The sequence below is a fragment of the Belonocnema kinseyi genome, chromosome 10 (assembly GCF_010883055.1).
Source record: "Belonocnema kinseyi isolate 2016_QV_RU_SX_M_011 chromosome 10, B_treatae_v1, whole genome shotgun sequence".
In the NCBI taxonomy this organism is placed as follows: domain Eukaryota; kingdom Metazoa; phylum Arthropoda; class Insecta; order Hymenoptera; family Cynipidae; genus Belonocnema; species Belonocnema kinseyi.
This window is the reverse complement of record NC_046666.1, coordinates 31,568,311-31,577,052: the sequence shown is the minus strand read 5'-3', so window position 1 is coordinate 31,577,052 and position 8,742 is coordinate 31,568,311. Positions and strand designations below refer to the sequence as shown.

Here is an 8,742-nt window from a genome sequence, read left to right as displayed (position 1 = left end):
ACAACCGTATCCATGTCCCCCTCCCTCTTACCACAGTGAAAAGTAACACTGAGGAATAAGAAATTCTTTTAAACGAAATTATTGAATATGTCACTGAATTCAATATGAAACATTTAAAATGTGTAAGATATCCAGTCGAAATATATTGAATTTTCAACAAAATAGTTACATTTTCAACAAAAAAGGTTTTCTAACAAAACAGGTGAAGTTTTGAACCCAAAAAGACGAATTTTGAACAACAAAATTCATTTTTAACCAAACAGTTAGGTTAAGAACCAAATAGTTGAACTTTTAAGCAAAAAGAATATGTTCAACCAAGAAAGATACCTTTTCCACCATAAAAGATGAATCATCAATCCAAAAAGACGAATGTTTAACAAAGTAGATAAATTAAGTTAAATGAAGTAAAAATTTAATTTAATTAAAGTTATTAATAATTTATAATAATAAAGTTATAATTAAATAATAATTTAATTTTATTAACTTAATTTAATTTAATTTAATTCGAGTTAAATTAAAGTAGTTAAATTTTTAAGCTACAAAGATGCATTCAACCAAATAGTAGAATTTTTAAACAAAAGAGATTAAGACAAAAAGAGAAGTTTCTTGGAAGGAAGTTGAATTTTCTACCTAAGAAGTTGATATTAGCATCCAAAACGTTGAATTTTTAACGTATAAAAAATATATCCATTGAACCGAAAAAGGCATTGTCAAATTTTTAGTTAAAAAAATAAATTTTCTACAAAAAAAAACGAAATTTGAACAAGTTTTTTAAGCAAAAAGATGAATTTTTTACCTAATATATTACTTTTCTATCAAATAGTTAACTTTTCAACTTATAAAAAATAAATGTTCAACCAAAAAAGGAATATTTGAATTTTCAACCGAAAAGATCAACTTTTCACCCATTAGAATAATTTTATATCAAAATACTAATTTTCAACAAAACGCATACATTTTCAATATTATTGCTGAATTTTGAAGCGAAAAAGATTAAATATCCTCAAAATAGTTAAATTTTCATCTAGGAAATAAGATTTTTTGACAAGAAAGTTTATTTTCTACCAAATATTTAAATTTTCATTAAAAAACAATTGAATTTTCAAACAAATGCTTTAATTTTCGAACAAAAATGTGAATTAAAAAAAGTGAATTTTCCAATCACATAATTTAACGTTTTATCAAATTGTTAAATTTTCAAGATAAAAGGAGGATTTTTTTACAAAGCAGTTTAATTTTCAATCCCAAAATATAAACTTTCAATTTAAATGATGAAACTTAAAAAAAATTAATTTAAACCAAATTAGTTTATCTTTAAAACATGTAGTCTATTTTCAACCAAAAATGACGAATTTCCAACAAAATATTTAAATACTTGAAGTTTCAGTCAAATAGTTTCCCTTTTAACTAGAAAAGATAAGTTGTCAATTAAAACATTTATCCTGATTCAAAAATTTAAAAGTAACATTTTCAGTTTAAAAAATTAATTATTAACTAAAAAAATGAAGTTTCAACAAAAAATTGAATAATATTCATCCAAAGAGATGAATTTTCAGTAATTGTCTGCACAAGAATTTAGCGTTCATTCCAAAAGATGATTTTTTGACCAAGAAGATTATTTTTCTGAAAGTGTAGTAGTTAAATTTTCAACTAATGGGATAAATTTTACATTGAAAAAAATTAATTTTAACAAAATAGTTCAACTTTCAACCATGTAGTTGCATTTTTTACAAAAAAAGATTACTTTTTAACAAAATAGTTGCATTTTTAACAAAATAATTAAATTCTCAACAAAATAGTAGAATTTTGAACCAAAAAAGAGATCAATTTCAAACAAAAAATGTAAGTAGACTTCTTAACCGATTTTTCTTGTCAAGTTATTTAAATCAAGTTCGCATTTTTTTTAAATACGAGAAAAAGTGAAAACCTCTTTAAAACAGAGGCGAAAAGAAAGAGTTTGATGTCTAAAATATGAACATTATTTTGATACTTATTAAGTTAAATTATTCGGTTGAAATTGATCAAATTAGTAACCTAGTTTATGGTCGGCCCCTTATAATATTAATACGGTCGTGTCAACTGAGAAAATAAAAGTTCACAATATATTTTTAAATAAGACTTTTTTGAACAAACACATATTTATTAATTTCTTTAGTTTATTGCTTTCAAAAACTATATGCCCTAGTTATGAAAGAATTTCGTTTGCGGCAAAAAATTTAGGGTGTCTAGCAACTTAGAATACCATGAAAACCTGAAACTTTTCCTGAATTTGAATGATTTCTTATGCATTCTTCATAAAACGTTAATTTTATTGAAATGGCTACAGTAATTTAAATTCTTTAGTTTATAAAAGAATCTTCTCGTGTAGAAGCAGAAATGTTGCTGTTGAAAAGTTTAAAAAAATTACGGCATAATTTATCTTTAGTTAATTCGGTAACCGCTTTTATTTGCTCAAGCGTCAATAGAAATTAATTGATTAGTTTTGAGATTAGACCGTGCTTTAACTATTAAAAACTGCACAATAATTTTAAAGTATAAATAACAATAATTGAACACTTATTATTAATAGAAAAAATGTGAGTAGTTGAAAGAGACATTTACGAGTAGAAGTTTTTAAAATATTTTGTGCGATTTTCTGAAAAATTCGAATAATTTTAAAAGCATCTAATTATTTTAAGATTTTAAAATAAAATTTTGAAGCTTTTCAAAGATTTTCAAACTATTTAAAATACAAATATTTTAACTCCAACTTCAAGACTTTTCCAGTTAAAAAATTTTTAATCGTTTAATTTTTAATGTTTCTAGCTAATGATATAATTTTTTAAATTTATTAATTCATTGATTTATTCTTCAATTTCGAGCATCACATTTTTAACTCAAAGAACTTTTAAGTTTCAATTTTAATTCGAAAGTTTAAAATTCAAGAGTTCCATTTGAGTGCTTAAATTTTCAATTCAATTTCTATTACTTCAAATGGACAAATATTCAGCTTTAGAGTTCGAATTTTTAAATTTCATTGACCATGAGAAATGTTTTAAAACCGGGAAATAACCAAGAATTTTTTATTTTTATTAAACTGTCCACATTGGTTATATTATTAATAAGTAACTATTAGTTTAATTGTTTTTTATTCACATAAATACATGCAAAAAATATTACATAATGAAAAGTGTATAAAAACATAATTTTCATATATTTTGTATTGCTTATCTCGTATATATATGGTAGGCATTTATAATTTTTAGGAAATTAGAAGAACCAACCATAGAGTATTTCAATATACATTAAATAGCTATCCAAGTTTTTTTACCTTGATGTTTATCCAATAAAAAAAACTTTCACAAAGTTCATTCGAACTCGAATTTGAGCCCCCTTCCCCCATTGAAGACTTGTAAGAATATGGACTGCGCCCCAGGTGCGGATATAAGAAGTTGCGAGGTATTATGGTACTCACTCAGGCGTGGCAAAACAGGAGCGTAGTGGTAATGCATGGTACCGTAACGGCCTACCTGGGTAACTCCGTCGTGACGTTGCGTCAATTCACTCTGCAGAGGAAAGCACACATGCCTGCATTCTGAATAAGAACAATAGCGAACTAAATTCCACCATTAGTGAGACTCCGATCTCTGAAGCAAACTGAAGCCGACCTGACCGATCGGAATATTCCGTGCGATCGAATGCGTCTTTTTGAGCTTAATAACAGCGCTAGATAGAAAGAGGGACCTTGAAACCATCGTTTCGAATTCGATTGCACCTCTTTGTCTATCTTACATTGTACAAAGAGAGATCCGATCGACTTCAAGCATCGGAGTTTCACTGCAGTGTTTTTTAACCTCAAACTGTCAAGTGTTGGCGTGAGAATTGTGGAAAATGTGTTTTTCGTACACAATTAATGTAATGTTTGTAAAAGTAAATGATTTTCTATCAAATAACTTCTGCGTGCATCTGGTTGTAAAAACAGTTTTCAAAATATTTTTTACCAAGCAGAAAAATCCACCGGAAACTGTTTTGCTAGATTGGAGCCGACCGTCAATCTCAAACCCGGATTTAAATTCGAGTTCGTCTGAAGTAGAAATAATGCTTTCATGTCATGTGTTTAAAAAGTTTTTCATATTTTCTAAATGCCTACGACATACATGCAGATCCCGATTTAAGACTCTCCGGTTTACGATATTCTTAGAATTGATGGCCCCGCAGTTTCGTGAAAAGAGAAGCCACATTAACGAAAGAGAGGATGTGCTCAGTCAAGCGTGACAAGCAGCTCGAGGGTCGCATTCTCAACGCGTTGGTTGTATCAGGTTGCGCCATGTGTCCAAATATAACAGTAATTATTCCCACGGCCCCGCCTGTCTACGTTTGGATTCCCTTGATTTAGGATCAAGGTTAAGACAAGCCATGCCCGAAGTCGGTCTTATTTCGGGAGTTGACTGTACAGATTGATCTTCACGTAATTAAGATCTAGGTGTGAAATCAGCTCCCATAACTAGTGGTTCTTTTCTTTCTGCTTTACGAATATACATTATGTACACTACAAATTTCAGGCCATATGAGTTCAGATGACGAACCAGAATTTTTTGTTGTTTTCTAGCTTTGGCAGATGGAGTATAATTTCTAGGGTAAAGACCAATTCCTTTCAGATTTTGTTTACCGTCTACCCACAATCCAATTGGGGTTTCTAAATACCAAATATACATATCTGGTCGGCGCTCTGGGGGGATTGGATTATATTTTGGGCCAGGTGTATTAGGTCGTGGGCCGGGTGGCCCGAATGGACTACCTTGGTGAATTCCCGTGGCATTTAGTTCTGTAAAAAGAAAATAAGATTTGTGATTTTAAAAATATTAAAAATAGATATACACCAAACTCTCGCTTTCAGTCCCCCCGTTTTCGGCCTTTCTAGAACTGCTGGCCCACGCGGTTTCTTAGGAAAGCGGGGCGAGAGCGGTTGCGACTGTCAATTTGGAAAGGCCGCAAGTGCGCGAGAACTCAGTCGTCTATATCGCGCAATATCATGCATTCCAATTGGAAACGGTTCAGGCGGCCCTGGCTATCTACGTTAGTTAGGAAATGTCAGGAATTTTTTTGAAGACAGGGAATTTTTTCGAGAGCGTTTTTATTATTTTAATTATAATATAAAATTTAATCAAAATTATCCTTTATTTATAAACGTTTCTTTAAAATACTTGATTGAAATATTTTGTTGAAAATTAGTTTTTTCTTGGCTTGAAATTAATTTTTTATCTAAAAATTTAACTTCTATTTTTGGTTAAAAGCTTATTGTTTTCGGTTGAAAATGTATGTATTTTGTTGAAAGTGCTTTCTTTCTGGTAATTAATTGTAATTAATTTGAATTAATCAATTAAAAGTAATTTTTAAAAAGTAAATTGTTAAAAATTAATTTTTTTGGTTTATGATTCATCACTTCAATTAAAAATTAATCTCTGGTTGAAGAATTAGATATTTTCTTGTAAACTTTTTTTTTCACTGAAAATTAACTTTTTGCTACCAAAACAACTCCAGTTGAAACTTTAAAATTTTGTTAAAACAAATTATTTTATTTTTGTTGTAAGCATTCATTTTTTTATTTGAATATGTAATTATTTTAGTTAAATTTTCCATCACCTTAGTTTAAAACTAATCTCATTGGTTGAACAATTATTTATTTAACTAAAATTTTAATATTCAATTTTTGGTTGAAGAATGATGTACCTGAAGTTCTGAACGTTCAAATAAACGAAATATTATTCTCCATTTCCATTTTGCCCATAAATATTGTTTTAACTATACATTAAAATGTGCACATTATAATTCTGTTCCAATAATAAATTATTTCCAATATAAATCAACAAACATTTTACGACTTGTTTTTTGTTCACAAAGTTATCAGTAAAAAATTTCGTTCATTTGAACGTTCAGAACTTCAAGCACATTAATTTCTGTACTTGAAGTTAGGAACGTCCATTTGAACAAAATTTAAAAAATTATTTTTCAATTTTTTTTGCTTAAATCAATTAGAACGGCAAAAAATATATTCTGATGGAAAGGATTGTTGAATAAAATTTTTTTAAGGGATTACCTACCCTTACACATCACCCATTATTTAGACCTGCCTAATGCAAGTTTGATTGTCGATATTTGAAAGTATAAAGACGTTAAAAAATTTTTTTTTATCTCACTACTTAAAGTGTGGGTGAGAAGGTTCGACAAGACCCTGAAAACCACCCTTAATATGTCCTCACCTAAAATGTTAAAATTGAAAAGTTTGATTGTCGATATTTGGAAATACAAAACCGTAAAAAATTCAGGTCCCGGAAGCTGGAATTAAAACATTGTCATATTGATGTGGGCACTATGCCATAATTTAGTGCTTATTTAGTGCTAATTTATGCTGCAGAAAAAAAATTTTGTGCCCAGTAATTTTGGCCAAAAACATGTAGTAATGCTAGCTTCAGCTGAAGCCACAACTCCGGTATGCGAAACTCGGGAACTATTAGTGGTATCAAATTCTCCTTTGCGCAGAAATTTAGTGCTAATTAAGTACTCTGGATTTATGGCTTGCAAAAAACCCGGGCACTTTTTTTTTACCAAAAACGTGTAGTAATGCTGGTTTCAGGTGACTCTGGTGTTGTGAAACTCGGAAACTATTAGTGATATCAAGATCTGCTTTGCGTAGGAATTTAGTGCTAATTAAGTGCTAATATATTCTGCAAAAACTAAACCAGAGTCATCTGAAGCCAGCACTACTACACGTTTTTGGTAAAAAAAAGTGCCCGGATTTTTTGCAAGGCATAAATCCAGAGCACTTAATTAGCACTAAATGCCTGCGCAAAACAGATCTTGATATCATTAATAGTCTCCGAGTTTCACAACATCAGAGTCACCTGGAGCTAGCATTACTACATGGTTTTGATCAAAATTACCGGGCACAAAATTTTGTTTTTGCAGAATATATTAGCACTGAATTAGCACTAAATTCCTGCGCAAAGCAGATCTTGATACCACTAATAGTTTCCGAGTTTCTCATACCAGAGTCACCTGCAGCCAGCACTACTACACGTTTTTGGTAAAAAAAAGTGCTCGGATTTTTTGCAAGGTATAAATCCAGTGCACTTAATTAGCACTAAATTCCTGCGCAAAGCAGATCTTGATATGACTAATAGTTTCCGAGTTTCACAACATGAGAGTCACCTGAAACTAGCATTACTACATGTTTTTGATCAAAATTACCGGGCACAAAATTTAGTTTTTGCAGAGTATATTAGCACTTAATTTTGCACTAAATTCCTGCGCAAAGTAGATCTTGATACCTCTAATAGTTTCCGAGTTTCGCACACCAGAGTCACCTGAAGCCAACATTACTACACGTTTTTACTAAAAAAAAAAGAGCCCGGATTTTTTGCAAGGCATAAATCCAGTGCACTTAATTAGCACTAAATTCCTGCGCAAAGGAGAATTTGATACCACTAATAGTTTCCGAGTTTCGCATACCGGAGTTGTGGCTTCAGCTGAAGCTAGCACTACTACATGTTTTTGGCCAAAATTACCAGGCACAAAATTTTTTTTCTGCAGCATAAATTAGCACTAAATAAGCACTAAATTATGGCATAGTGCCCACATCAATATGGCTTTTTATCTCACTAATTATAGAGTGAGTGAAAAAGTTCAGCAAGATCCCTAAAACCCACCCCTACTATACCCACCCCTACTATACCCACTCCTAAAATGTTAAAAATGACAAGTTTGATTGTCAATATTTGAAAATACAAAAAACACAAAAATTCTCTTTTTCTGTCTCACTAATTATAGAGTGGGTGAGAAAGTTAGTCAAGACCCCTAAAAACCACCCTTAATGTATCAGCACCTAAAATGTTAAAAATGACAATTTTGATTGTCGATATTTGAAAATGCAATAACGTCAAAAATTCTTTTTTTTATCTCTCTAATTATAAAGGGAGTGAGAAAGTTCGGCAAGACCCCTAAAAACCACCCCTACTATATCCACACCTAAAATGTTAAAAATGACAAATTTGATTGTTGGTATTTGAAAATACAAAAACTTCAGAAATTCTGTTTTCTACTGCGGATATATTAAGGGTGGTTTTTAGGGGTCTGGCCAAACATTCTCCCCCACTCTATAATTAGTGACATAAAAAAAGGATTTTTGACCTTTTTATATTTTCAAATATCGATAATCAAACTTGTCCTTTTTTAAATTTTAGGTGTGGATATATAAAGGGTGGTTTTTAGGGGTCTTGCCGAACTTTCTTACCCACTCTATAATTAGTTAGATAGAAAAAGAGAATTTTGGACGTTTTTGTATTTTCAAATATCGACAATCAAGCTTTTGATTTTTAACCTTTCAGGTGTGGGTATAGTAGGGGAGGGGGGGGGGTTAGAAGTCTTGCTGAACTTTCTCACTTACTTTATAATTAGTGAGGTAAAAAAAAGAGAATTTTTGACAATTTTGGATTTTTAAATATCGACAATCAAACCTGTCATTTTCAACATTTTAGGGGTGGTTTTTAGGGGTCTTGCCGAATTTTCTCTCTCCGTCTATAATTAGTGAGGTAAAAAAAGAGGATTTTTGACGTTTTTATATTTTCAAATATCGACAATCAAAATTGTGCTTGGCATGTTTGAATAATCGGTGATTTGTAAGGGTATTTAACCCCTCAAAACAAAATTTCAAAAACTTCTTCCGATGGAATATCATTTTTTGTCATTCTAAATGATTTGGGCAAA

At 30.5% G+C, this 8,742-nt stretch overlaps 1 protein-coding gene across 4 annotated transcripts in view; it reads left to right on the top strand.

The window, feature by feature from the left end:
* Window positions 1-8,742, top strand: part of LOC117182287 (disks large 1 tumor suppressor protein-like) — a 398,897-nt gene that overhangs the window by 174,863 nt on the left and 215,292 nt on the right. The gene's annotated exons all lie outside the window — the stretch shown is intronic.